Source organism: Eurosta solidaginis, chromosome 1 (assembly GCF_040869045.1).
Source record: "Eurosta solidaginis isolate ZX-2024a chromosome 1, ASM4086904v1, whole genome shotgun sequence".
NCBI classification, from domain to species: Eukaryota; Metazoa; Arthropoda; class Insecta; order Diptera; family Tephritidae; genus Eurosta; species Eurosta solidaginis.
The window spans coordinates 146,848,160-146,873,681 of record NC_090319.1 but is presented as its reverse complement, the minus strand read 5'-3'; the positions used below and the strand labels follow the sequence as shown (position 1 = coordinate 146,873,681).

General features: G+C 38.9%; 1 protein-coding gene and 1 pseudogene across 8 annotated transcripts in view; both read left to right on the top strand.

The window, feature by feature from the left end:
* Positions 1-25,522, top strand: part of LOC137236868 (uncharacterized) — a 1,561,671-nt gene that overhangs the window by 1,212,835 nt on the left and 323,314 nt on the right. The window lies entirely within an intron of this gene.
* On the top strand, positions 21,447-23,462 carry LOC137238657 (congested-like trachea protein; annotated as a pseudogene).

Here is a 25,522-nt window from a genome sequence, read left to right as displayed (position 1 = left end):
TTTAGCGGCGAACGTGGTTTCACAAAAGTAGAGGAATTTATTGCTGTCATCTCCACATTTAAGTTGGTGGAAAAAATAAACGATGCGGATGCGATCAGCGGTATGCCCATGGTTCTTGAAGGTTATGCAGCAGAATGGTGGCGTGGGGTGAAATCGAAAGCCGAAGCTTTTGATGATGTTATACGAATGTTACGTGAAGCATTCGCTCCTCTTAGGTTATCGTGGCGTATATACGTTGAAATTTTTGATAGGAAGCAGCAGAAACATGAGTCGACGGATGTCTTTATTAGGAAAAAACGCACACGTTTCTCCCAATTAAATAATGTGCCAGCCGAAGCTGACCAAATATATAATTTGTTTGGGTTACTCCACGTACAAATCCGTGATAGGGTAAACCGTTCGAAAATAAACAGTTTTGATGAGTTGCTAAAAGAAGCCGAGTTATTCTGTCAAGAACGTAGGCAAAATATGTTGTGAATACTGACTTTTAGTGGTAAGGCGGAGGTAGCATGTGGCATGGTTGTAAGCCCCTGCTAGCTCGTCGGATGGGGTGGGGTTTTGCACACCTGCCTTACCTGCAGTTATCTCAACAAAAAAAACTGGTTCATGCCTAGAGGTGAATACAGAAATAGAGGGAAGGTAGGAAATGGAAGAAAAAAGGAAAGAAGGCCCGTCCAGAGTCAGGGGGAGTCTACCCACCCTCTTCGCGTATCTTACGCAAAGCCATGGGCGCCGTGCTGACTCCTCTAATTTTACGGCGCCCCCAAAACCTGACTCAAGTTCGTCTGTCTAAGGGTCCTTCACGTCATTGACCCTCCCACTTCCCCTCTTCTTACCTGGAACAACACCCACACCAAAGAGTTTAAAAGTTAGCCTTCCATTACTGAAATAAATTTAGCTTCAACCTTTCAAATTTGTCAACGTTATAAACATTATTTTATTCAATTTTTACAGTCGCTAACAAACTAAATAGATGATAACCTAACCACTAGTCTTAAATCTAGGTGTGAGAAGAAAATTATCGCAAAAAAAAGGCTAATAAAGTATTTTAACAATTCTATATAGCAATACAATATATCTATTTAAACAAGAGCTTGACATCTTCAAATAACTTGTCAACCATAATTCAAAAAGAATAATTCAGTTGGAAGCAAAAAACAAAAAAAAATAGTCGAATTCAAACAAAATTATGTGAACGATATTGAAGCCTGTGTATAACTCGTCACCCCCTAATGTATTCCGTATTAGGAAGATACTTTGCTTCTAGAAAAAAAATCATTTTTCATATCTTTCCTTCTAATAAACCGCAGGAAGATCTATCGGTATGTATATATATATAAAATAAAGTAGCCAAAGCAGCTAAAATTAATGCAAATTCCTGACCTAGGCTAAGGCATTATGTACATAGGCATATATATAGGTCAATGCTTGCATACGTATGTATGTAACGAGGAGCATATGATAGCTTTTTTTTTGTTTCTTTTTTTCTTTGTTTTCTTCGTTTTCTCACTCACCTGATCTCAGCACATCAGCATTGTAGGCGCCTTCAAGCCGTGGGGGACCTGTGAGGGAGGAAAAGTTTACATGCATACGTCTCTTCCTATTCGTACAAATACCATACGTTCATTGCCTAAGTTAGGTTCAATGGGATTTTGCAACTGACTCCACGCTCACTCACTCGCGGTAGCGGGCGTCGAGTGGGTCACAAAATTATGCGGCCGAAAAAAATGTAGAAAAAAAGGAAGATCAAAACATTTATAATTGACATCCAACAACAGTGTTTGCTTGACAAGTGCTTTTGGATATCAAAGTGAGTGAACAATTTTTTGGACACTGCAAAAAAAAACCAATGAGAGTCACAAAAAAGGTATCGGGAACCTGTTTACAAAAAAAAATGTGTTTATGTTAAGCGAAAAGATAGGCAAGCCTTGTGTATGTAGCAAAAAAAATAAAATAAATTCAATTATGTGTAGCATCCAGGAATTGACAATGTATAAAGACAATTTCAGGCAGTGATAATAAAACAATGACAAAAAAGATAAGAAGAAAAATGTGAAGAAAAAAAAAAATGTGCTGATTCGATCCTCCTTGGAATTTGGTGGTGGTGATGTTGCTGGTGCTGCTGATGGCGATGCTGTCACTGCTGTTGACGTTGCCTGGCTTCCTCTGTCGAACGTTGGCGTTGGCGTGGGCGCTGCTCTCGCGCAGTTAATGTCGCTTGCAGGCCACGATCACTTCCTAGCCTGGAAGTTTCTCTCTCTTTCTCTCGTTCTCTCTCTTTCCCTGCTCTCTATGACATTCCACGGCAATCCAGTGCGCTACATATGTCGTTGGAACAAATGTGTTTCCAAATTTTCAATCACTCTCCTCTTAACTAATGTTTGTAAATGCGGGTAAGTATATGCCTTAGCTCCTTCCTTGGTGCTGCCCCAAAATCTATAAAAGAAACACAAAAAAAACGAAAAATTGTCTACAGGCTGAATATCGTGTTTCGTTGTTTCCTTTATTGCTTCCTGCACCCATGTATGTATGCCCAGCCATACCCTATCTTTCCAAACTCAATTGGCACATAATGCAGTAAGTATGGACATCCATACATACATATATGCATGCGATAAAGCAAACCAAAGAAAAAGTTCTTTCTTCCTGTTTTCACCTACTAATCTCATTTCAACTTCAAATTTTTTTTTTCCAAACCAATTATCTTTTGTCTCTTTAACTAGTTCCAAGTTATTTTTATAGCGTTTTCTTTTCTGTAAAAAAATGTTGCCCCCATGTTGCCCTCTTAAAGTCTACCTTTTGATCTAGCCATCTGCCGCGATGCAAAAATGGCTATTCTTCGTAGTCAATGGACCCCTTTTCTTATTCGGTGGAAAATATTTTTTGAAAAGAAAAAACAAGCTCACAGGGGAGCTGGGAAAAACCAACAGGGTGACACCATTTCCAGAAAAGAAAACTCCATTAATTTAATTCGGATTTTTACTTTAAGTTACATTAACTTCTGCTCCTCAAAAATTCAAACTCAAAACAAATTCAGCTTAACAAAAATTGTTTTCTTTTTAACTTTTTTTTTCCTGGGTTTATTTAATTTTTTTCTTCTTTCATTTTACCCCAATTTTATTTCAACTAATTTCTAATTTCCAAAAATTAAATTTTTTTTTTTTCTACCTACTTATTTTTCTATCCATTGAATTTTTTTTTTCTAAATTTTAGACTGCATTTTAAAGAGATTTTTTTTTTTTCTCTTCCACTTATGTTTAATGCAAACAAAATCTTTAGATTAGGTTTAAGTTGAAGAAAAATTGGCTAAATTTTAATTTAATGTCAACTGAGGGAATAAGTTATATAATTTTACCGTGGCGAAAAATAATATCACTAAAGTTCAACTATCTGCAAAAAAAATTCTTTTGCGTCATTTGAGATCAAGGTCTATTTTAATGATTTTTGCATTTATTGCCAAAGGGAAACTTCGCTCAACTTACGAGTACAAGAAGGGTACATAAAATCGAAAGATGATGGGCTTTTAAATTTTTTCAAACTTTAATTTTAAAATGAATGTTTTTCTCAAATGAAAATGAAACAGTTATCGAATTTAAATTTTTAGGAAAAAACACAAAAGGATTTTTTTTCTTTTAAGGAATTTAGTTAAATAAACGGTACATCAGTACTTACCGGTGGCAGGATGTCCAACGGACTTTGCTTCTCGTTGTTATACTTTACAATTGTGCAGATTGTACGGAATCGAAACCGTTTTGCGAAAATTACGGGATTTTTTTTTTGTTTTATTTGTTTTATTAAAAAATGAAGTTTTTTTTTCTTTTTTTTCCACTTGACCGGCACTATACTTTGCCTTAACTTTTCCGCGGCACGCCCACGCACTTTAAATCCAACTTTTGCAATGATTTTCTGAGCTTCAGCTCGATCGTGCGCATACCCCGATTCGTGTATAAACGGAATTTCCTACCACTTTCACTCAATTCTCACCCACGCATGTGCAGTTGCATTTGGTTTTTTTTTTTTTTTTGCGCATGCACACATTCATACCTGTACATGTAGGCCTCCTTCCACTAATGTTGCGCAACGCGCGCAGATACCTGGTTGAGATACATTTTGTCGATAAGGGTGTAACGCAAGAACAAGTACGGTTGCCGGTGACATATGTATCTATGTATCTTGAGGCTAGCGTAACAGGCTCGCATCCGCCGATGGGGCTAGCTCCATGGAGCGTGTGCGTAAAATAAATTCATACGCGGCCGATTATGCATCTCTTCCTTCTTCTACCCCAATGTGTGGCCTCGACCCACGACTTAATGCCGGGCAAAAAAAAATCTTCGAAGTCAGTTATAGCTGGGCATGTGCAGCACGTGATTGCGACACGTACTCACAACATCAATATCTAAGTATCTGCTAACTGACTATATCACAAATTCACTCATAATTCTAGGTTTAAAATAAAAAAAATATCACAGATTGCTGACTATTGCTAATTGGTAAAAAAAATAAAGAAAAAAAATAAATAATTGCATAAATAAATAAGAGGGGTTTAATAATTACTAAATGGGCAAATGGGTGCATAAAAAAAATCACTGGGTGCAAAAATGCTAAAAATCCTACGTCTATAGAAAGGTAGTCCCAAGCATGCAGATAAATAATTATGTCGTCAGAGGTAGGAAATTAGTCAGGTATTTGACAACCACATTGTTAACATTTAACATTTAACACTCAACGTGCAACGTCTACATGCAACATATAACATTTACTTTGTACATATATCCTTAGCGTGGTATACCCCGATTCTTTTCCCGTTGGCATCCCCTAGCTCGTACATTGAATTTCCTATGGTTTTAAGCACTATACATTTGACTTGCTTGGGTGCCAGTTTGGCATTATAGTTGTCAATCTGGGAGCTCTGTTTAAAATTCCGACGGTAAACCACTTGTCCAATTTTAAACCTAACGTCCCTACTTCTGGTATCATACACTTTCTTACTACGCTCGTATGCTAACTTCAGCTCCTTTTTAATTCTGTCCCTCAGTAACTGCAATCTATCACCATTTGTCTCCACCTCGCAATCAACATCCTTCAGCGACCCCAACTTTCGGTATAGCTCGTATGATGCTGCATGCAGTATCATAGGCATACCGAAAGTAGCATGATAGGGCGTCATGTTGATTGCGGAGTGGACAGCACTTCGAAGTGCAAACGCCGCATCACTAATATGTCGGTCCCAAGATTTTTGGTTTTCGTTAATGAATGATCTTACGATCTGGAGAACCGACCGATTGACCCTCTCTGCGGCGTTTCCTTGCGGTGAATAAAAGGCTGTCTTGATATGGGTAGTGCCATATTTTTCTAGGAGGGTGGCGAAAGTTCCTGAAACGAATTGTCTTCCATTGTCCGAATGGATGTATTCGGGTACCCCGAATATATGGAAGACTTCTCGTTCCAGAAATTTCACCACCTCCGCTGAAGTTGCTTTCCGCATGGGTTTCAAAAACACAAACTTTGTAAAATGATCTAAACATACAAACACAAAAACATTACCATCAGACGTACGAGGATAAGGACCCATAAAATCTACAAACAAACGTTGAAAAGGCCGTTCGGTTACATGTTGCTTACCCATAAGGGGCTTGTGAAAAGCAGTTTGTGTCTTACTTTCTGAGCAGACTTCACATCCTTTAATAAAAGTACAAACTTCTGTTACCATTCCTGGCCAGTAATATCGTTCACGTAAACGGGACAAAGTTTTGTGGATTCCACCGTGACCAGCTGAAGGTGAGCTGTGAGCAGACTCTACCAGCCCCGATCGCAGCTCCGACGGAACCCAAAGCTTCCAGGCTTGGTCCGCTTGAAGTACATCCCCCCGGTCGAACTGCGTCCGTTTATATACGTATCCGTCAGATACACATAAGTCTGGCAATTTATCCTTGTTGTCCGTCACTGTTTTTCGTAGCTCACGGTATTCGTCTGAGTCAAAATATGGCGAGTCTAGACATAAGTCCATGACTCTGTCACTTGGTCTTATTTCTTCCATGTCCATTCTGGAGAGAGTGTCCGGTACAACGTTTTGTGAGCCTCTTCTATGTTCGATGTCAAAATCGAAACTTTGAAGTTTTAAACTCCATCTAGCAAGTCGTCCAGCAAGGTCTTTTTGGTTCATAAGCCATTTTAAGCTCGCGTGGTCCGTTATTATCGTGAAGGGCAAGCCCTCCACATAAGGTCGAAAACGTTTTACGCTTAGAACCGCTGCGTAACATTCCTGTTCTGTCACACTATAGTTTTTCTGTGCTTTGTTCAGTTTTGCAGACATGTATGCAATTGGTCTTTCGTTATTGTCTTCGTCGAGTTGGAAAAGAACCCCGCCCACTCCGTCTGTCGATGCATCGCATTGGATGTAGAAACGCCTGTTAAAATCTGGATGTGTTAGGACGGGAGCCGATATTAGGCTTCGTTTGAGTTGTTCAAATGCCCGTCTAGCGTCATCAGTCATAGTGAATTTCTTTATCTTTTCCTTGGTGAGGCAGTCGTGCAGCGGAGCTGCAATAGTCGCGTAATCTTGTATGAAGCGTCGGTACCAGCCTGACATGCCTAGGAACCGTCGTAACTGCTTCGGGGTTTTCGGCTCGGGAAAGTCCCTCACAGCTGCTACCTTGTTTGCATCGGTTCTAATGCAGCCGTCACCTACAACATAACCAAGGTATCGAACTTCTTTATAACAAAATTTGCTTTTCTCTACGTTTATCGTTAGGTTTGCTTCGCGAAGACACCGAGCGACCTTTTCTAACAAACATATATGCGACGAAAAATCTTCAGAACAAACTAACAAGTCATCAAGGTACACAAATACACATTCACGTAACGAAGCGGGTATAACCTTGTCCATTAATCGACACATTCTTTGTGCCGCGTTGCACAGTCCGAAGGGCATAACTGTAAATTGGTAGAGGGGTCTCCCCGGCACTGTGAACGCTGTCTTCTCCCTTGATCTTTTTTCTAACGGAATCTGCCAGAAGGCGTCCTTCAGGTCTATGGCTGATATATACCTAGTATTTTGTAGCCGGCTAAGTATTCCGTCGATATGAGGGAGTGGATAGGCGTCCTTGACGGTTCGCTCATTTACCTTACGCGCATCCAGGCAAAGTCGATCCTTAGTTCCCTTAATAACAAGTGAAACTGGTGAGTTCCAACTACTGTTGGATTCTTCGATTACCCCCATACTAAGCATTCGATCTAATTCCGCGTACACTAACTTTTGAATCGCTGGAGAAATGGGGTAGTGGCGTTGTTTAACAGGTAAATTCTCATCGCGTACCTCTATCACATGTTCTTCTAATCCGGTACGGCCTAATCCTAAGACAGCGAATGACGGGAATTGTGCCTTTACCCTCTCTAAAGCTACTGTCTGGTCTGAGGATAACACATGTTGTACAGCGTCGAAGGACAAGTCCCCCTCGGCTGGAGCGAGCTCTGCTACTGTCGTGTGGGTTGGATGAGCTGTGGGGCCTCTACTAACTACGTTCAGGTTGAAAACCTTCCAAAAATCAATCCCTAAATATACTTCCTGTTGGAGCCCTGGTACTATTAAAAACTCTAAGTCCCTGCACATCTCATCCCACATCACTGGTAATACTACCACGCCTGTCACTGGCGTTTCTTCTCCGTTTTCCGTCTTAATAAATTGATGTGTTATTGGCAGAATCCTTGCTTCGTGCCCTTCTAAAAACTTCTCACTATTTTTCCCCAGACAACATGCTCCTGCTCCCGAATCTAACAAAGCTAATGTGTCTTTACCCCCTATCTTGGTTTGCGCAAAAAATCTATTGTCACCCTTTACAGTGACTATTGTCGAAATTATTTTGCTCCGGATTCTTCTAAACATCTTTCTCTTTTCTCTCATCTTTTGTATCTTTTTAAAATTTCTGCTTCTTTTTCTTTCTACTATCTCCTCATTAAATATTCTCCTCCGGGCTTGCTCATATTCTAGTTTCCTTATATGTAAACTCTTCAATTCTCTCTTCTTTCTTACATCTAAACTGGTTTCGATTCTTCCATTATTATTTTCTCTTTTTAAAATTTTCATTGTTTGTTGTCCGGGCGCTCCTTCTCCTGGCTGAGTACCCCGGTCATCTCTGCCAGATTCCCGTTTCCCTTAGGAGGTTTGAACACACAAAAAGAGCTGTCTCCCCCACACGAAAAACAGACCATGTTGTGGAAACTAGATTTGCATCGCGTCTCCTTGCTAGCTTCCAAAGGGTTCTTAACAAAATGGTCAACCGGCATTCCACAAGAGAAGCACAACATTAAGTGGAAAGGTGAGGGACAGAAAGAGTTTATAGTTGGTCTGGTACCGGTTGTAGACGTTGTGGTAGGTGCACCACGCGGTGCCAGGTTTTGTGTCCTGTTATCAGGCAGCTTACCACTGTTCGACCTATTTTTAACTGGGTTCCCTATCGCTTCAAGTGGCTTGGAACTACCCATCTCCTCTGGGAACTGTACGTCGGGGTAGACCAGTTCGCTTACCGCCCCTTTAGACCTACTTTTGTTTTCCTTTATAACCTTTTCGGCACGCCGGCACTCAGCCTTTAGCTCGGCTAGTGAGTCCATTTTCGAGGAGAATGTGAGGTTAGCCAGGTATGGCTTTAGGTTCCCCTTAATTATTCCTACTAGCTCCTTTTCAGGAATTCTCTTCCGAAGCCTGAACGTCAAATTATGTACTTCCCCATAAAATTCATCAAATCCCTCATGCACCAACTGTTTTCGTTCCATGATTTGCCGAATCACCTCGTAGTCGGACTCTGCGGTCTTGAAATGGGCTAGCAGTTCTGCCTTCAGGTCCATGTATCCGAAGGTTGGATCTTCTGCATGATCTTCTAACACCTGCCAGTACCATTTCAAAGCCGCGCCCGACACGAGGCAATGAAAGTCTGTAAACAGTTGGTGATGAGTGATTTGATGCTGTACCCTCATCTTCTCAATTCGAAACAAAAAACTTTCTACCGAGATACCTTTGTCTGTGCCGTCGAACTTTATATGCCACTTCTCCAGGTCCATTTTCTTCCAACGCAGTGGCTCCTGTGTGGCTTGACTTCCTCCGTCCGTTGGTCTTGCTCCGTTGTTGGTGTTGTTGCCTGCTCTTTCTGAATTTGTTTGGCCTCTGTTGTTCGGCGTCGATGCCTGCGTGGAGCGGTGGTCCAATGCCTGTGCTGCGGAGGTTTCGATTTCGGCTACTCGGCCGCTGAGGTTGGCTACATAGGTCTTGATATTCCCGAGTTCGTTTGTCCACTGCGCCATTAGGTCGCCTTGCTGCGCCATCATGGCCATCAAACGACTTAGTTGTTCGGTGTTGGTATCGGTGTTCGCCATCCTATTCCCTGATGCTGCCGCAACCCCAGCTGCCGGAACCCCTGGCATCTGATTCCCTACTGGACCAACGCCCCTCTCAGCACCGCCCTGTTCATCGTCTGCCATACCTAAAATTTCGTCGAGCTTTTTCGAAAAGTTCAGGCTCTCTTCGGACCTATTTGCCACTACCTGGCTCACAAGGGACACACTAGCTTCACGTCCGCTCCCTCCTTCGAAAGGGCCAAAAATCCTAGCAGTGCACTGGTTAAAGTAGTCTACAGGGACGAAATCTACCGGGTGTTGAATACCTGTATCAATTTGGTTGAACAGTGACCCAACTACCTGATTTCCAAGGGCACGCGCAAAGCCACGAGTGATACGCCTGTCTCCGCTGAACAGGCCCAAACCACCAAAAACTCTTTCTTCCCTGTTGTCTCCGTCAGACATGTACTCAGACACACTCTACGGCTTCACACAATCTCAAACACGCAGTATCGCCTTAAATTTAGAAATGAGCTTCAATTTTCCTTCCGGAAAAAAATTAAAGCAACTTAAACAAAACGGATTGAAACTCAGAACCCAAAAAAAAATTTTTTTAGAAGAAAAAGAAGTTTCACAAACGAAAAAAAAAATTCAAGTAAAAAAACTTAACCGATAACTCATAAAAATTTTACTAAACTAATAAAAGAAAATTACGAAATTAAATAGCAATTCAAACCAAAAAAAGGCAAAAACAAGGAAAATTGAATCAAGTTCTTACAAAAAAAGGAAACTAAAGCAATTAGACGAAAACTAAAAATTTTCGGGGTTTTCTCAAAATTCAAAGCAAAGGTTTGATAGCAAGTGTAACTTAAAATAAACTGAAGTTCCCAAAAAAAATTCATATAATTCAAGTGGGATGACAAGGAAGAAATAATAAAATTGAAAAAAAATTAAAAAAAATTTAATTATAGGAATTAAATTTAAATATTTTTGCGAAAATAAACATAAAAAGGTCTAAATTCAAGAGTAAAACTTCGATTGAAAAACAACGTTAGACTTAAACTAAAATAAAACAATTCAAAATTTCGATTCAAGGGTAAACACGAAATGTTAACCTTTCGAAATTATATTAAAACTAAAAGTACAAAAAAACAAAGCAATTTGGATAATGAAACTCAAATTACTTAAGGGAAATTAACTCCTAGATTTAAATTCAAAAATTCAAAATTAAAAATTGATTAAAAAAAATGTAAAGCTTAATTTAAGTGGTAATAGAGTTTTTATACCAAAAAAAACAAAAAAAAAAAAAAATAAAAAAACACTGATAAAAAAAAATATTTAATAATTTTTAAGTACAAAACTAATTTCAAAAACGATTAAATAAACATTATAACGTTTAAAAATGGAATACAATTCAAATTCAATGGATTATCGAAATTCAATTTAGAACCCTAAATCAAATAAAATACAACCGACCTTAAAGTAAAACGGCCAAAGAGGTAATTCAAGTAATTGGAAATAAATGGTAATACTAACGGGATACACCCCGTTGAAAATAAATACCACGAATAAAAAAATCAAACATTAGAAAAGTAAAAAAAATTTATTTAAAGAAATAAGGTGAAGTAAAAAAAAAATATAAAAAATACAAAAATTATAAAAACTGAATTTTAAAAATAAATATTTTAAACTCCAAATCTTAAATTGATATAAAAAAACCAAACGTATTTTGCATTCAAAACACAAAAGTTTTTTTTTTTTTGTTTCAGAAATCGAAAGTTTCACTATAAAACTAACAATGTGAATTGCTATTCGTTATTCGAACTCCACAACGGCAATCTCACTTCGCAAAAGAAATTACTGTCGATGTAATAACAATAAAAAAAAAATAGTAATAATAATACAAAAAATAAAAAAAATGTTTATGTAACTAAGTTTTCATTTTGAATGAAATTTCAGCCCAAAAGAAAAATTAAAACAAAAAGAATTTTCAAAAATGATAAAATTCATCTGTATTTATATATACGTGGGTATATTTAGTATCAAGGTGTGTTTAGATATACGTATGTGTTTGATCTTTTTATCAGTTATACATACAACCGACCAAAAAAATGGTTTATACTTCCTATAAAATATAATTCAAGGCGGGAATAACTTTACTCTATTAGTTTACGTATATATTGATTTGCTTTGGTGTGTTCGTGGTGTTGCACCTGGCGAGGTCATTGTGGAAGGTCTCAGTCCGGTATTATTCTGTCCTTGTCGTGTCAGCTAGCTAATTCCCCATGTAACGTTGTAAAGGGTGCACGTCGATACCCAGTACTCGGCACCGAAGTACGGATGCAACACCTTTACACCCACCCTGTAAAACTACCCCCATTTGAATGCATGTTGCAAGCCTCATTCACACTTGTTGCTGGAACGAGTGTGCAGTAGCTGCAGCAACTGCATGTACACAAAAAAAGAAACAAAAAAACAAAAAAGGAAATTAAATTTTAATAAAAGAAGACTTAAACCACATATGCATATGCACCTCCCAATCCTCCAAGTACCACTAGTGCCAGCTTTGAAGATAGCAAAAGGAACCTTGAAAGGATAGAGATACAACCCCCCTTCGATTCTATCATGGCTGCACATATCGCTTGCGACTGATCGCTAGTGATGTTGCAACCATGATGCCTAAAGCCCTAGCTCTGTCCGGAAAGTAGTGAAGGATAAAGACAGAGAAGTGAGTAAAGCAAGAAGGGATATTGAGGTGACTAAAAGTAGGAGAAATATAATGGGAAATCGGAAAAAAACTATTCGGGCTATTATCTTTGGGCGCCATTGTTGTGAATACTGACTTTTAGTGGTAAGGCGGAGGTAGCATGTGGCATGGTTGTAAGCCCCTGCTAGCTCGTCGGATGGGGTGGGGTTTTGCACACCTGCCTTACCTGCAGTTATCTCAACAAAAAAAACTGGTTCATGCCTAGAGGTGAATACAGAAATAGAGGGAAGGTAGGAAATGGAAGAAAAAAGGAAAGAAGGCCCGTCCAGAGTCAGGGGGAGTCTACCCACCCTCTTCGCGTATCTTACGCAAAGCCATGGGCGCCGTGCTGACTCCTCTAATTTTACGGCGCCCCCAAAACCTGACTCAAGTGCGTCTGTCTAAGGGTCCTTCACGTCATTGACCCTCCCACTTCCCCTCTTCTTACCTGGAACAACACCCACACCAAAGAGTTTAAAAGTTAGCCTTCCATTACTGAAATAAATTTAGCTTCAACCTTTCAAATTTGTCAACGTTATAAACATTATTTTATTCAATTTTTACAGTCGCTAACAAACTAAATAGATGATAACCTAACCACTAGTCTTAAATCTAGGTGTGAGAAGAAAATTATCGCAAAAAAAAGGCTAATAAAGTATTTTAACAATTCTATATAGCAATACAATATATCTATTTAAACAAGAGCTTGACATCTTCAAATAACTTGTAAACCATAATTCAAAAAGAATAATTCAGTTGGAAGCAAAAAACAAAAAAAAAATAGTCGAATTCAAACAAAATTATGTGAACGATATTGAAGCCTGTGTATAACTCGTCACCCCCTAATGTATTCCGTATTAGGAAGATACTTTGCTTCTACAAAAAAAATCATTTTTCATATCTTTCCTTCTAATAAACCGCAGGAAGATCTATCGGTATGTATATATATATAAAATAAAGTAGCTAAAGCAGCTAAAATTAATGCAAATTCCTGACCTAGGCTAAGGCATTATGTACATAGGCATATATATAGGTCAATGCTTGCATACGTATGTATGTAACGAGGAGCATATGATAGCTTTTTTTTTGTTTCTTTTTTTCTTTGTTTTCTTCGTTTTCTCACTCACCTGATCTCAGCACATCAGCATTGTAGGCGCCTTCAAGCCGTGGGGGACCTGTGAGGGAGGAAAAGTTTACATGCATACGTCTCTTCCTATTCGTACAAATACCATACGTTCATTGCCTAAGTTAGGTTCAATGGGATTTTGCAACTGACTCCACGCTCACTCACTCGCGGTAGCGGGCGTCGAGTGGGTCACAAAATTATGCGGCCGAAAAAAATGTAGAAAAAAAGGAAGATCAAAACATTTATAATTGACATCCAACAACAGTGTTTGCTTGACAAGTGCTTTTGGATATCAAAGTGAGTGAACAATTTTTTGGACACTGCAAAAAAAAACCAATGAGAGTCACAAAAAAGGTATCGGGAACCTGTTTACAAAAAAAAATGTGTTTATGTTAAGCGAAAAGATAGGCAAGCCTTGTGTATGTAGCAAAAAAAATAAAATAAATTCAATTATGTGTAGCATCCAGGAATTGACAATGTATAAAGACAATTTCAGGCAGTGATAATAAAACAATGACAAAAAAGATAAGAAGAAAAATGTGAAGAAAAAAAAAAATGTGCTGATTCGATCCTCCTTGGAATTTGGTGGTGGTGACGTTGCTGGTGCTGCTGATGGCGATGCTGTCACTGCTGTTGACGTTGCCTGGCTTCCTCTGTCTAACGTTGGCGTTGGCGTGGGCGCTGCTCTCGCGCAGTTAATGTCGCTTGCAGGCCACGATCACTTCCTAGCCTGGAAGTTTCTCTCTCTTTCTCTCGTTCTCTCTCTTTCCCTGCTCTCTATGACATTCCACGGCAATCCAGTGCGCTACATATGTCGTTGGAACAAATGTGTTTCCAAATTTTCAATCACTCTCCTCTTAACTAATGTTTGTAAATGCGGGTAAGTATATGCCTTAGCCCCTTCCTTGGTGCTGCCCCAAAATCTATAAAAGAAACACAAAAAAACGAAAAATTGTCTACAGGCTGAATATCGTGTTTCGTTGTTTCCTTTATTGCTTCCTGCACCCATGTATGTATGCCCAGCCATCCCCTATCTTTCCAAACTCAATTGGCACATAATGCAGTAAGTATGGACATCCATACATACATATATGCATGCGATAAAGCAAACCAAAGAAAAAGTTCTTTCTTCCTGTTTTCACCTACTAATCTCATTTCAACTTCAAATTTTTTTTTTCCAAACCAATTATCTTTTGTCTCTTTAACTAGTTCCAAGTTATTTTTATAGCGTTTTCTTTTCTGTAAAAAAATGTTGCCCCCATGTTGCCCTCTTAAAGTCTACCTTTTGATCTAGCCATCTGCCGCGATGCAAAAATGGCTATTCTTCGTAGTCAATGGACCCCTTTTCTTATTCGGTGGAAAATATTTTTTGAAAAGAAAAAACAAGCTCACAGGGGAGCTGGGAAAAACCAACAGGGTGACACCATTTCCAGAAAAGAAAACTCCATTAATTTAATTCGGATTTTTACTTTAAGTTACATTAACTTCTGCTCCTCAAAAATTCAAACTCAAAACAAATTCAGCTTAACAAAAATTGTTTTCTTTTTAACTTTTTTTTTCCTGGGTTTATTTAATTTTTTTTCTTCTTTCATTTTACCCCAATTTTATTTCAACTAATTTCTAATTTCCAAAAATTAAATTTTTTTTTTTTCTACCTACTTATTTTTCTATCCATTGAATTTTTTTTTTCTAAATTTTAGACTGCATTTTAAAGAGATTTTTTTTTTTTTCTCTTCCACTTATGTTTAATGCAAACAAAATCTTTAGATTAGGTTTAAGTTGAAGAAAAATTGGCTAAATTTTAATTTAATGTCAACTGAGGGAATAAGTTATATAATTTTACCGTGGCGAAAAATAATATCACTAAAGTTCAACTATCTGCAAAAAAAATTCTTTTGCGTCATTTGAGATCAAGGTCTATTTTAATGATTTTTGCATTTATTGCCAAAGGGAAACTTCGCTCAACTTACGAGTACAAGAAGGGTACATAAAATCGAAGGATGATGGGCTTTTAAATTTTTTCAAACTTTAATTTTAAAATGAATGTTTTTCTCAAATGAAAATGAAACAGTTATCGAATTTAAATTTTTAGGAAAAAACACAAAAGGATTTTTTTTCTTTTAAGGAATTTAGTTAAATAAACGGTACATCAGTACTTACCGGTGGCAGGATGTCCAACGGACTTTGCTTCTCGTTGTTATACTTTACAATTGTGCAGATTGTACGGAATTGAAACCGTTTTGCGAAAATTACGGGATTTTTTTTTTGTTTTATTTGTTTTATTAAAAAATGAAGTTTTTTTTTCTTTTTTTTCCACTTGACCGGCACTATACTTTGCCTTAACTTTTCCGCGGCACGCCCACGCACTTTAAATCCAACTTTTGCAATGATTTTCTGAGCTTCAGCTCGATCGTGCGCATACCCCGATTCGTGTATAAACGGAATTTCCTACCACTTTCACTCAATTCTCACCCACGCATGTGCAGTTGCATTTCGTTTTTTTTTTTTTTTTTTGCGCATGCACACATTCATACCAGTACATGTAGGCCTCCTTCCACTAATGTTGCGCAACGCGCGCAGATACCTGGTTGAGATACATTTTGTCGATAAGGGTGTAACGCAAGAACAAGTACGGTTGCCGGTGACATATGTATCTATGTATCTTGAGGCTAGCGTAACAAATACATCAAACGATAGCTACGCCACTAGTTCAAACAACTCAGCACGTTGTAATTATTGCGGCAAGAAAGGTCATAGCATGGATATATGTATGAAAAGGAAAAACGAGGAAGCGAAAGAAACGCATGCTGCTAACGTGGCACAAGCTGTAGCTTTAAACCCCAAGTTTGCTTGCTATGGATGCAATGCTCCTGGTGTAACGCGTGCCAATTTCACGAATTGCAAACAAAAAACCCAAAGCAATGCCTAGCACAGTTAATTTTAACTCCTTGTCCACTTCGATTGGTACTGAAATCCCGATCGCAAACGTCCAACTTTTTGGTGTACCTGGACAGGCATATTTTGATTCTGGCGCTCGAACAAGCGTAGCGAGCACAAATCTGAAACGTATAATTGATTTCAAGTGTATATGAATCTGTTAAGTGTGGCATTACACTTGCCGACGGTAGTACATCTTTTCAGAAATGCCTATCTACAGTATGCAAAATTGTTATAGGTGGAAAAACCTGAACATTAAATTTATTATCTTGCCCAATGCCAAAGGTAATCGAATTCTCATTGGCGCTGACTTTATGGAACAGGCTGGAATCATATTGAACATGGGCCAGCGTTACTGGTACTTTGAAAGTGATCCATCTACCCATTTCGATTTCGCAGATTCTGAACCAATGGAACTAAACCTATTAAAAATAGTCAAGGTTAGCACAACAGCGTGTAAACGTTAAGCTGAAGCTGAAATTTCCTGTAAGATTAACACATCGAAAGTTTATATGTCTGACTTTGAATACTACGGGCCAGAGTGGCCGAATGATTACTCTCCACGTGTCATTCAAGACATATTTAGAGATGCTATCCTGCCGGAAATGATTACGCCTGAACGACTTAAACGTGGTGACCTGTTTACTGGTATCTATAAGTCGATTGATTTATTTTCCATTGATTTTGAGTTCGTTAAAGAAATGGACGGAACTGAACTGAAGCTATCAGAGAAGACGCAACTGGAAAAGCTTTTGCGTACGCATTCAAATGTATTTGGAACATTGTGTGATCCAACGCCATATGCACAGCATTTCATAGACACTGGAGATCATGCACCAATAGCTTCGCCACCGTATCGTTTGTCTTTTCCAGAATTACGCGAACTAAAATCCGAAATAACGAAGATGCTTGAAAACGACATCGTCGAGGAAGCGGATTCGCCATGGTCTTCGCCGGTTGTAATGGTACCCAAAAAAGATGGAGGTACACGAGTATGTGTCGACTACCGGAAAATTAATTCGATAACTACTCCAGACCGTTACCCCATACCACGTATGGATGACTAACTCCACTCCGCAAAAAGTACAAAATTTATGATAACATGACCTCCAATGTGGATATTTTCAAATAGCTGTTGTTGAAAAGGACAGAGATAAGACATGTCTTATAACGCCATTTGGTACATATAGATTTAAGCGTATGCGTTTTGGTTTTCGAAATGCTCCCGCGACGTTTCAACGACTCATCGATTGCTTCAAAACCACCGTTCAAAATGTGCAAATACTTGCGTACCTAGATGACATAATTATCAGTTCATCCACGTTCTCGGATCATTTGAAAGATTGGAATACATTACTTGAGAAGCTTGAAAAGTTCAAGCTACGCGCAAATCTTAATAAATGTAGATTCTGTTGCTCAGAAGTAAAATAGTTGGGTCATGTACTCACAACAGAAGGTATCAAAGTCAATCCAGATAAAACGTCTGCTATTGTGCTAAGAAAGGAGCCACGTAACTTAAAGGAACTGATATCATTCATACAAACGTGTTCCTGGTATCGCCGTTTTATTGGTCGTTTTGCAGAAGTCATTAAACCGCTCACAGAATTAATGAAAAAGAACCATGTATGGCAATGGCGTACACCACAAATTGAAGCCTTTAATTAGCTAAAACAGTTGCTGGTAAACACTCCTATTTTAAAGCAAGTTGAAGATAATATTCCCTTTGTAATAAAAACCGATGCCAGTGCTTACGCGTTAGGTGCAATATTACTTCAAGGAGAGAAAGAAAACGAACACCCCATCGAGTACGCCAGTCGATTGTTAACATCAGCTGAACGGAACTATTCCACAACGGAGCGCGAAGTTCTTGCTATCGTATGGGCCTATTCAAAATTTTAAGGATATATTGAAGGTGCTGAGATTCGCTTAAAGACGGACCACCAGCCTCTTAAATGGTTATTGAGCATGAAATCACCTACTGGTCGCCTTGCAAGATGGGCGTCACAGATTCAATCGTATAATTTTCAAATAGAGTATACCCCAGGCAAAAGCAACTCCTTAGCTGATATACTCTCGAGACCGACGTGTGATACAGATTATCACCAATCATTAAATTGTATATGTGCTTTCTATACAGATTTACCTCATAAGACATCTAGCGAACTACGAAATGAGCAGTTAAAAGATGATTACCTAATGAAAGTCATAAATTCTTTAGAGAAGGGCGATGAAGATATTGCCTTATGGAGCAATCACGGTTACCTCCTCAACGACGGAGTATTATATCGTTATGCAAATGACGATTCCGAAGAGGCACAACTGGTAATACCGGCGCATGAACGCGCAAATATCTTGGAAGAATATCATGACAAAAGTACTGCTGGTCATTATGGAGCCGAGAAAACAATTGACAGAATCGCTAAACGTTACTTTTGGCCAGGGATGCGTGCCGAAATAACTAAGCATGTGAGAACCTGTGTTGAATGCCAACGTTATAAAGCAACAAACATGAAACCTATGGGTTTACTCCAAACCACGAGTAGCAAACAAAGATTTGAAGTTGTTGCTATTGATCTTTTCGGCCCGTTGCCAAAAACAGATGATGGATATCAGTGGATATTCGTGGTAGAAGACGTCGCCACTGGGTGGGTTGAATTATTCCCAATGAAAGAGCCACAGCAGAAGCTTGTGCAGTAACGCTAATTAATGAAATTCTTCTTCGATACGGTGTACCAAGATGACTTAAGAGCGACAATGGTGAACAATTTGTCCCGTCAATCATGCAAAACGTAGCATACGTTATGGGAGTACAACAGCTCTTCACGCCTGTTTGTCACCCTGAAGCAAACCCAGTTGAAAGGAAAAATAGGGACCTCAAAGCCCAGTTAAGTATATTTGTAAAAAACGAACACAAAGCTTGGAACAGCAACTTATCCGCTATCCGTTTCGCATTGAACACCAGTAAGTGCCAGTCAACTGGTTACTCCGCAGCATACCTCACTTTTGGAAGAGAATTTAGAACGTTTGACGATTTAGAGCATGACATCAAAGCAGTAATTGAAAGCGAGAAATTTATACCGCAGATTACGCCATATTTGAATAGATTGGTCGACGCCTTTCAAAACGCAAAAGAATTCGAACAACAAATGCAAGATCGTATCAAAAGTTATGTTGATAAGAGAAGAAGGTCACAAGAAGATATTGATGTGGGCTGAAGTTTTAATAACTACATACGTACTGAGTCAGGCAGAGAAAGGAATAACTTCAAAATTCGTACCAAAACGTGATGGTCCATATGTTATTGTCCGAAATATGGGCACATCAATTTACGAAATTGCAAGTACATCCGAACCAAGCCTACCACTAGGAGCGTACCATGCATCTGCCTTGACGCTATATAGAGGCAACTAGGAGAATAGAGATCCAAAACCAATACAACCAATTCGGAATAGAGGAAGACCCAGGAAATCCTAAGCAAATTCGATGATGTTTGATGAGTGTATCCACCCAACATCAAGGGGGAGGATGTAGCAACACTATACATTATAAGTATTGTAGTGTGTATTCACCATTATATTTTTAGTACTATTATTCATATGGTCACCCTGTGTAAGCATTCCAAGTAAACAAATGTTTTTGCAAGCACTTCATGCAAGCTTAAAGCTGGAGACATTGGTGCTTTATCGGTAACCGTATCGGTAACCTTATAACAGCTGATTCGACCAACCTTATGAGAATCAATGCAATTGATTATTGGTGCCGCTAAGGTCGTAACCGTATCGTAGCCAACCAATTTGGTTTTGGTTTACCGTCGTAACGATAAACAGCTGATTACGTTAGGGATACGGATACAGCGATACGACATACGGCACCAATGACTCCGGCTTAAATCATAACATAACGAAACGCTATACATTCCAATAGAATTGACAAGAGTATAAAAGCTCGATCTCCACAGTAAATGTTTTATTTTGTGATGAACTGTGTACTCGGGGGTATGTTATATATATATATATATGTTGTGTATACATGTTAATTTCTATATTCATTTGCTATGTTGTAGGCGCATTGCTACCATCACAAGGCGAACGGCGCAAAGCCGGTCACTTGGAAAATAGCAATGGACTGCAATGTAATAGTTCTATTGCTACCACTACAAGACGAACGGCGCAAGGCCGGCCACTTGGACCATAGCAATAGACTACAATGTATATTTTATTGTTGTTGTACGGGACAAGGCGAACAGTGAAAAACTGGTCACTTGAACGGTACTTGAATTCTTTTTGTATATTTGTAAATTAGTTACAGCGGTGAACCCTAATTTAATGTAAATATGAAATTTTTGCATATTTTGTTCATTTAGGTTAATTACCTACGTAAATACCCTGACATTTTGAAATAAACATTCAAACACAATTCTGTCTTCTTCTTCTTCCATCGTGAGAGAAATCATTTGGTATAACTCTGATTGTGTTCATATTACACAATCGAAGAACCCATGCATATTCGTGCATGTGGCGTGGACTACCAATATAAGAAGCTGGTAATATCGTCAGACGTCCGATATCATTCACATTTGCATCATTCGCTATTGCATCTTGGAAATGTATATACTCTTCAGATCGCAATTTGGCTTGATTGAATCGGATGAAATTGAGACGTTCAGTTTCAATTTTTACATACATGTCTGCAATGTATTGGTGAAAAGGTTTACCACATCTCATAATGTAATTTTGTTCTTGTGCACGAATCATCAATCGGTAAGAATAATAATTCATCGCACTAACTTTCTTTTGAACATCTCGACCTGTAAAAAATATATTCATTCGATTTTAAATTTTAGTTTTTATATTATTTACCGGGTCTTGGATCTATCATTGGTATATCAATGTGATAACCATAATCACTTCCAATGTAGAATTGGATATTGTAATGCGTCGTAGCTGCTATGAAGCTCCGAAACACGCTATAATTGTTCATTTCTACGATGTAGTACAATATCGCGGGATTGAAACTGATCGCTAACAATTACAATTGCCACTTCATCAATCGTCGGTACATTAAATCTTCTGGCATGCTCACCAAAAGGCGTTTTATCCGCTCTGATTATGATTTTGTGATTATCAGATGGCATACGATCGAGAGCGGTTTTGAACAATTTCACCAATTCATTGTTCTGATGAAAAAATCTTTGGAGATCGCAAATAATCGCTCGTTTTGCATGTGAGCCAATTGTGCAACGTTCATCCAACTCACAATTTTCATCTCCGATAAAATATATTCGCAAAAATTGATGGTCAGCGTTAGGAAATGGTAACAATGCACCCGTTCGATGATAAATCTGACCTTGAATCATCGGTAATATGTATGCAATGTAATTTGATGTTGGATTAGAATCCTTAAAAACATTGTAGAAACTGTTACTTAGATCTACAGAACACGTAGATATTTCGCATGAAGTAATCACCTTAAATGCCGGCATAAAATTGTCTCTTATAATTTTTGTAGCACCAAAAGAAGTCATTTGAAACGATGAATTGTATTCTTGTATATGATTCATAAAATGCTTCGACATTGGTGATCAGGTGGAGTTTGAAATGCCGGCAATTTCACTTTGCCATTAGCACAACACATGCCAGCCGTTTCACCCAGAAACTTAGCTGCTTCACAATGTGGACAGTGCGATATGTCATTAATCCAATATATCAACGCATACTGTAATCAATTTGTGGATCGTAATTAAAATCAGCACGATACTTATTTTCTAGAACACGACGTCGTATTTGTCTTGGTTGTGCTGGATTTCTTTGCCGCTGTGTTTCTGCAGATCTATTTCGTGCATATCGTTCACGTCGTATTTTATTTTGTTGTGACAGGTCATCAATACTTTGCGCTCTTCTTTGAGGTAACATTCTGTTAGCACTACGCGTACGTCGACCGATATTTTGACGTCTGGCTCGAGGCATTTTCTTCAAGAGAACGGAAAAAAATTCACTAAAACTCCATGTTGAAGGCAAGATATTTTATTTAAGAAAAGCACATGTGCAAACAAAAAATGCGCTGTCGAAATACACCCACACGTATATGTCCAAAAGACAAAACGAAAATACAAACAGTGAAAAAAATTTTATGAAAAACACAATAAAACACGTGTGCACGATTAGATACAGTTGAAATCACTAAGGCCCGTATTATGTATGTCACCGTGAATGTTTGCGTCGCATTCACTAACATTTACATTCACCCAGAATTCGTATTTTACAACTTCTTACGTATTCGCGTTTGTCCTCTTACGTAGTCACTACGTATTCACTGAAACTGTCAAACTTGTTACTTTTTTTATTTCGGAAAGCTTTGCAGTGCAATTTTTTCGGAATAATATCGTTTTAACAAGACGGCAATATTGCAGGGCAAGATAATTGTAAATAAATAAAAACAGCGTAAACCAATATTTATTGTACCAACGCAAGAACGTAAGGCAAATCCTTTGAAGGCTTTTTTAAGTGGCGGATTTGGTTGCATATACAATGTACACTCGAGACATCCATTGGACACAATTAAGGTTCGCCTCCAAACAATGTCCAACCCCGCTCCTGGTCAACCGCCATTGTACAAGGGCACTTTCGATTGTGCTGCCAAAACTATAAAGAATGAAGGCGTCACAGGCATATACAAAGGTTATGCTTAGCTGGTTATGCATTGGGTAAACGCGTGCAACAAGCAGGTGAAAATGCAAAGCTAACATACACCCAAATTGGAATTGCTTGCTATTTTTCCGGGTTGATGTCAACCGTTATTACAGCGCCTGGAGAACATATGCAATGCTTATTACAAGTGCCGCAATCGTCAGGTGGCGAACGTAAATACAAGGGTATGTAAGATACTGCCTCGAAATTGTACAAGGAAGACGGTATACGTAGCTTATACAAAGGGAGATGTGCGACGCTGTTGTGTGATTTACCCGCAAATGCTTTCTATTTTCTCACCTACGAGTATATTCAAGATAAGGTCAAAGAGCAAACTGGCAGCGAAAAGATAAGCATCGGTTCAAAAATTTTTGCTGGTGGTGCAGCGGGTATAGCATATTGGATGGTGGGTATGCCAGCTGATGTACTCAAGAGCAGATTGCAAACAGCTCCCGCAGGCAACTATCCGCGTGGCGTGCGCAGCGGCTTCGTGGATCTAATGCGTACCGATGGTCCTTTGGCTTTATATCGTGGTGTCACACCAGTTGCGTTACGTGCCTTTCCAGTTAATTCTGCCTGCTTCTTTCGCATCCAGATAGCAAATGATGCTTTCGACGCTATCGTCACTTTAATAAACTAAAGAATTTAAACTAAAAGACTAAAAATAATATTTTTTTATAACATAGTCTATATAATCATATGTATTTAATTAGCGAGCTTTGCTCATATTGCTTTATTCAATGGTTTTTGTAATTTATATTAGAGAAAAATTGTAAGTTTACAAACGGCGATGGTTACTAGGACATGTTTCTGAATTTCACTTCTTCATCAGCTAGCTTTTCGGGAGCTGAGCGTTGAACTCGAATCTCCAACATTCATATCAGTGCAAAGGCTGATCCCTTTAGCTGCTGAGCCTTATGAATGTCCCGTTGTTCGCTGTACAATTGGTCTCTAAGAGTTGCCTTTTTGTTTATATTCCTTTTGATCACCATGTAGGCACATACACTCTGTTTGTAGTTTATTCCTAATGGTGTGGATATGATTTTTATCAATATGATCATATGTATTTAATTAGCAAGCTTTGCTTATATTGCTTTATACAATGGTTTTTGTAATTGATATTAGAGAAAAATTGTAAATTTACAAACGGCGATGGTTACTAGGACATGTTTCTGAATTTCACTTCTTCATCAGCTAGCTTTTCGGGAGTTGAGCGTTGAACTCGAATCTCCAACATTCATATCAGTGCAAAGGCTGATGCCTTTAGCTGCTGAGCCATATGAATGTCCCGTTGTTCGCTGTACAATTGGTCTCTAAGAGTTGCCTTTTTGTTTATATTCCTTTTGATCACCATGTAGGCACATACACTCTGTATGTAGTTTATTCCTAATTGTGTGGATATGATTTTTAGGCGCGCTTTTTGAAAGCTTAGTAACATTTGTTCGGATTTTTACAGTATTTGTTTTTAATACTTCCGCTGTTACTATTATATCAATATGATCTTACTTACTTACTTACTTAATTGGCGCTTAACCGTCTAGACGGTTATGGCCGTCCAACAAGGCGCCCCAGTCGCTCCTTCGCTCCGCCAACCGGCGCCAATTGGTCACACCAAGGGATTTTAAATCGTTTTCCACCTGGTCCTTCCAACGGAGTGGGGGCCGCCCTCTACCTCTGCTTCCATAGGCGGGTTCCGATAGAAACACTTTCTTGGCCGGAGCATCATCTTTCATTCGCATAACATGGCCTAGCCAGCGCAGCCGCTGCGTTTTAATTCGCTGGACTATGTTGATGTCTGCGTATAGCTCGTACAGCTCATCATTAAATCTTCTTCGGTACTCGCCATCGCCAACGCGTAGAGGTCCATAAATCTTTCGAAGAACTTTTCTCTCGAACACTCCCAAAGCCGCTTCATCTGCTGTTGTCATGGTCCATGCTTCTGCCCCATATAGCAGGACGGGTACGATAAGTGACTTGTAGAGTATGATTTTCGTTCGCCGAGAGAGGACTTTACTTTTCAATTGCCTACCTAGTCCAAAGTAGCATTTATTGGCAAGATTGATTCTTCGCTGGATTTCAGTGCTGATGCTGTTGCTAATGTTGATGCTGGTTCCCAAATAAACGAAGTCTTTTACTATTTCGAAATTATGGCTGCCAACAGTAGCGTGGTTGCCAAGGCGCATATGCGCTGACTCTTTGCTCGATGACAGCAGGTACTTCGTTTTGTCCTCATTCACCATCAAACCCATCTTTACCGCTTCTTTTTCCAGCTTGGAGTAAGCAGAACTAACAGCGCGGGTGTTTAGGCCGATGATATCAATGTCATCAGCATATGCCAGTAATTGCACGCTTTTATAGTATATTGTTCCAGTGCGGTTAAGTTCTGCAGCTAGTATAATTTTCTCCAGCATCAAATTAAAGAAATCGCACGATAGGGGGTCACCCTGTCTGAAACCTCGTTTAGTTTCGAACGGCTCGGAGAGGTCCTTCCCAATTCTGACTGAGCTGATGGTGTTGCTCAACGTCATTTTGCACAGCCGTATAAGTTTTGCGGGGAAACCAAATTCAGACATAGCGGCATATAGGCAGCTCCTTTTCGTGCTGTCGAAGGCGGCTTTAAAGTCGACGAAGAGGTGATGTGTGTCGATTCTCTTTTCACGGGTTTTTTCCAAGATTTGGCGCATTGTGAAAATCTGGTCG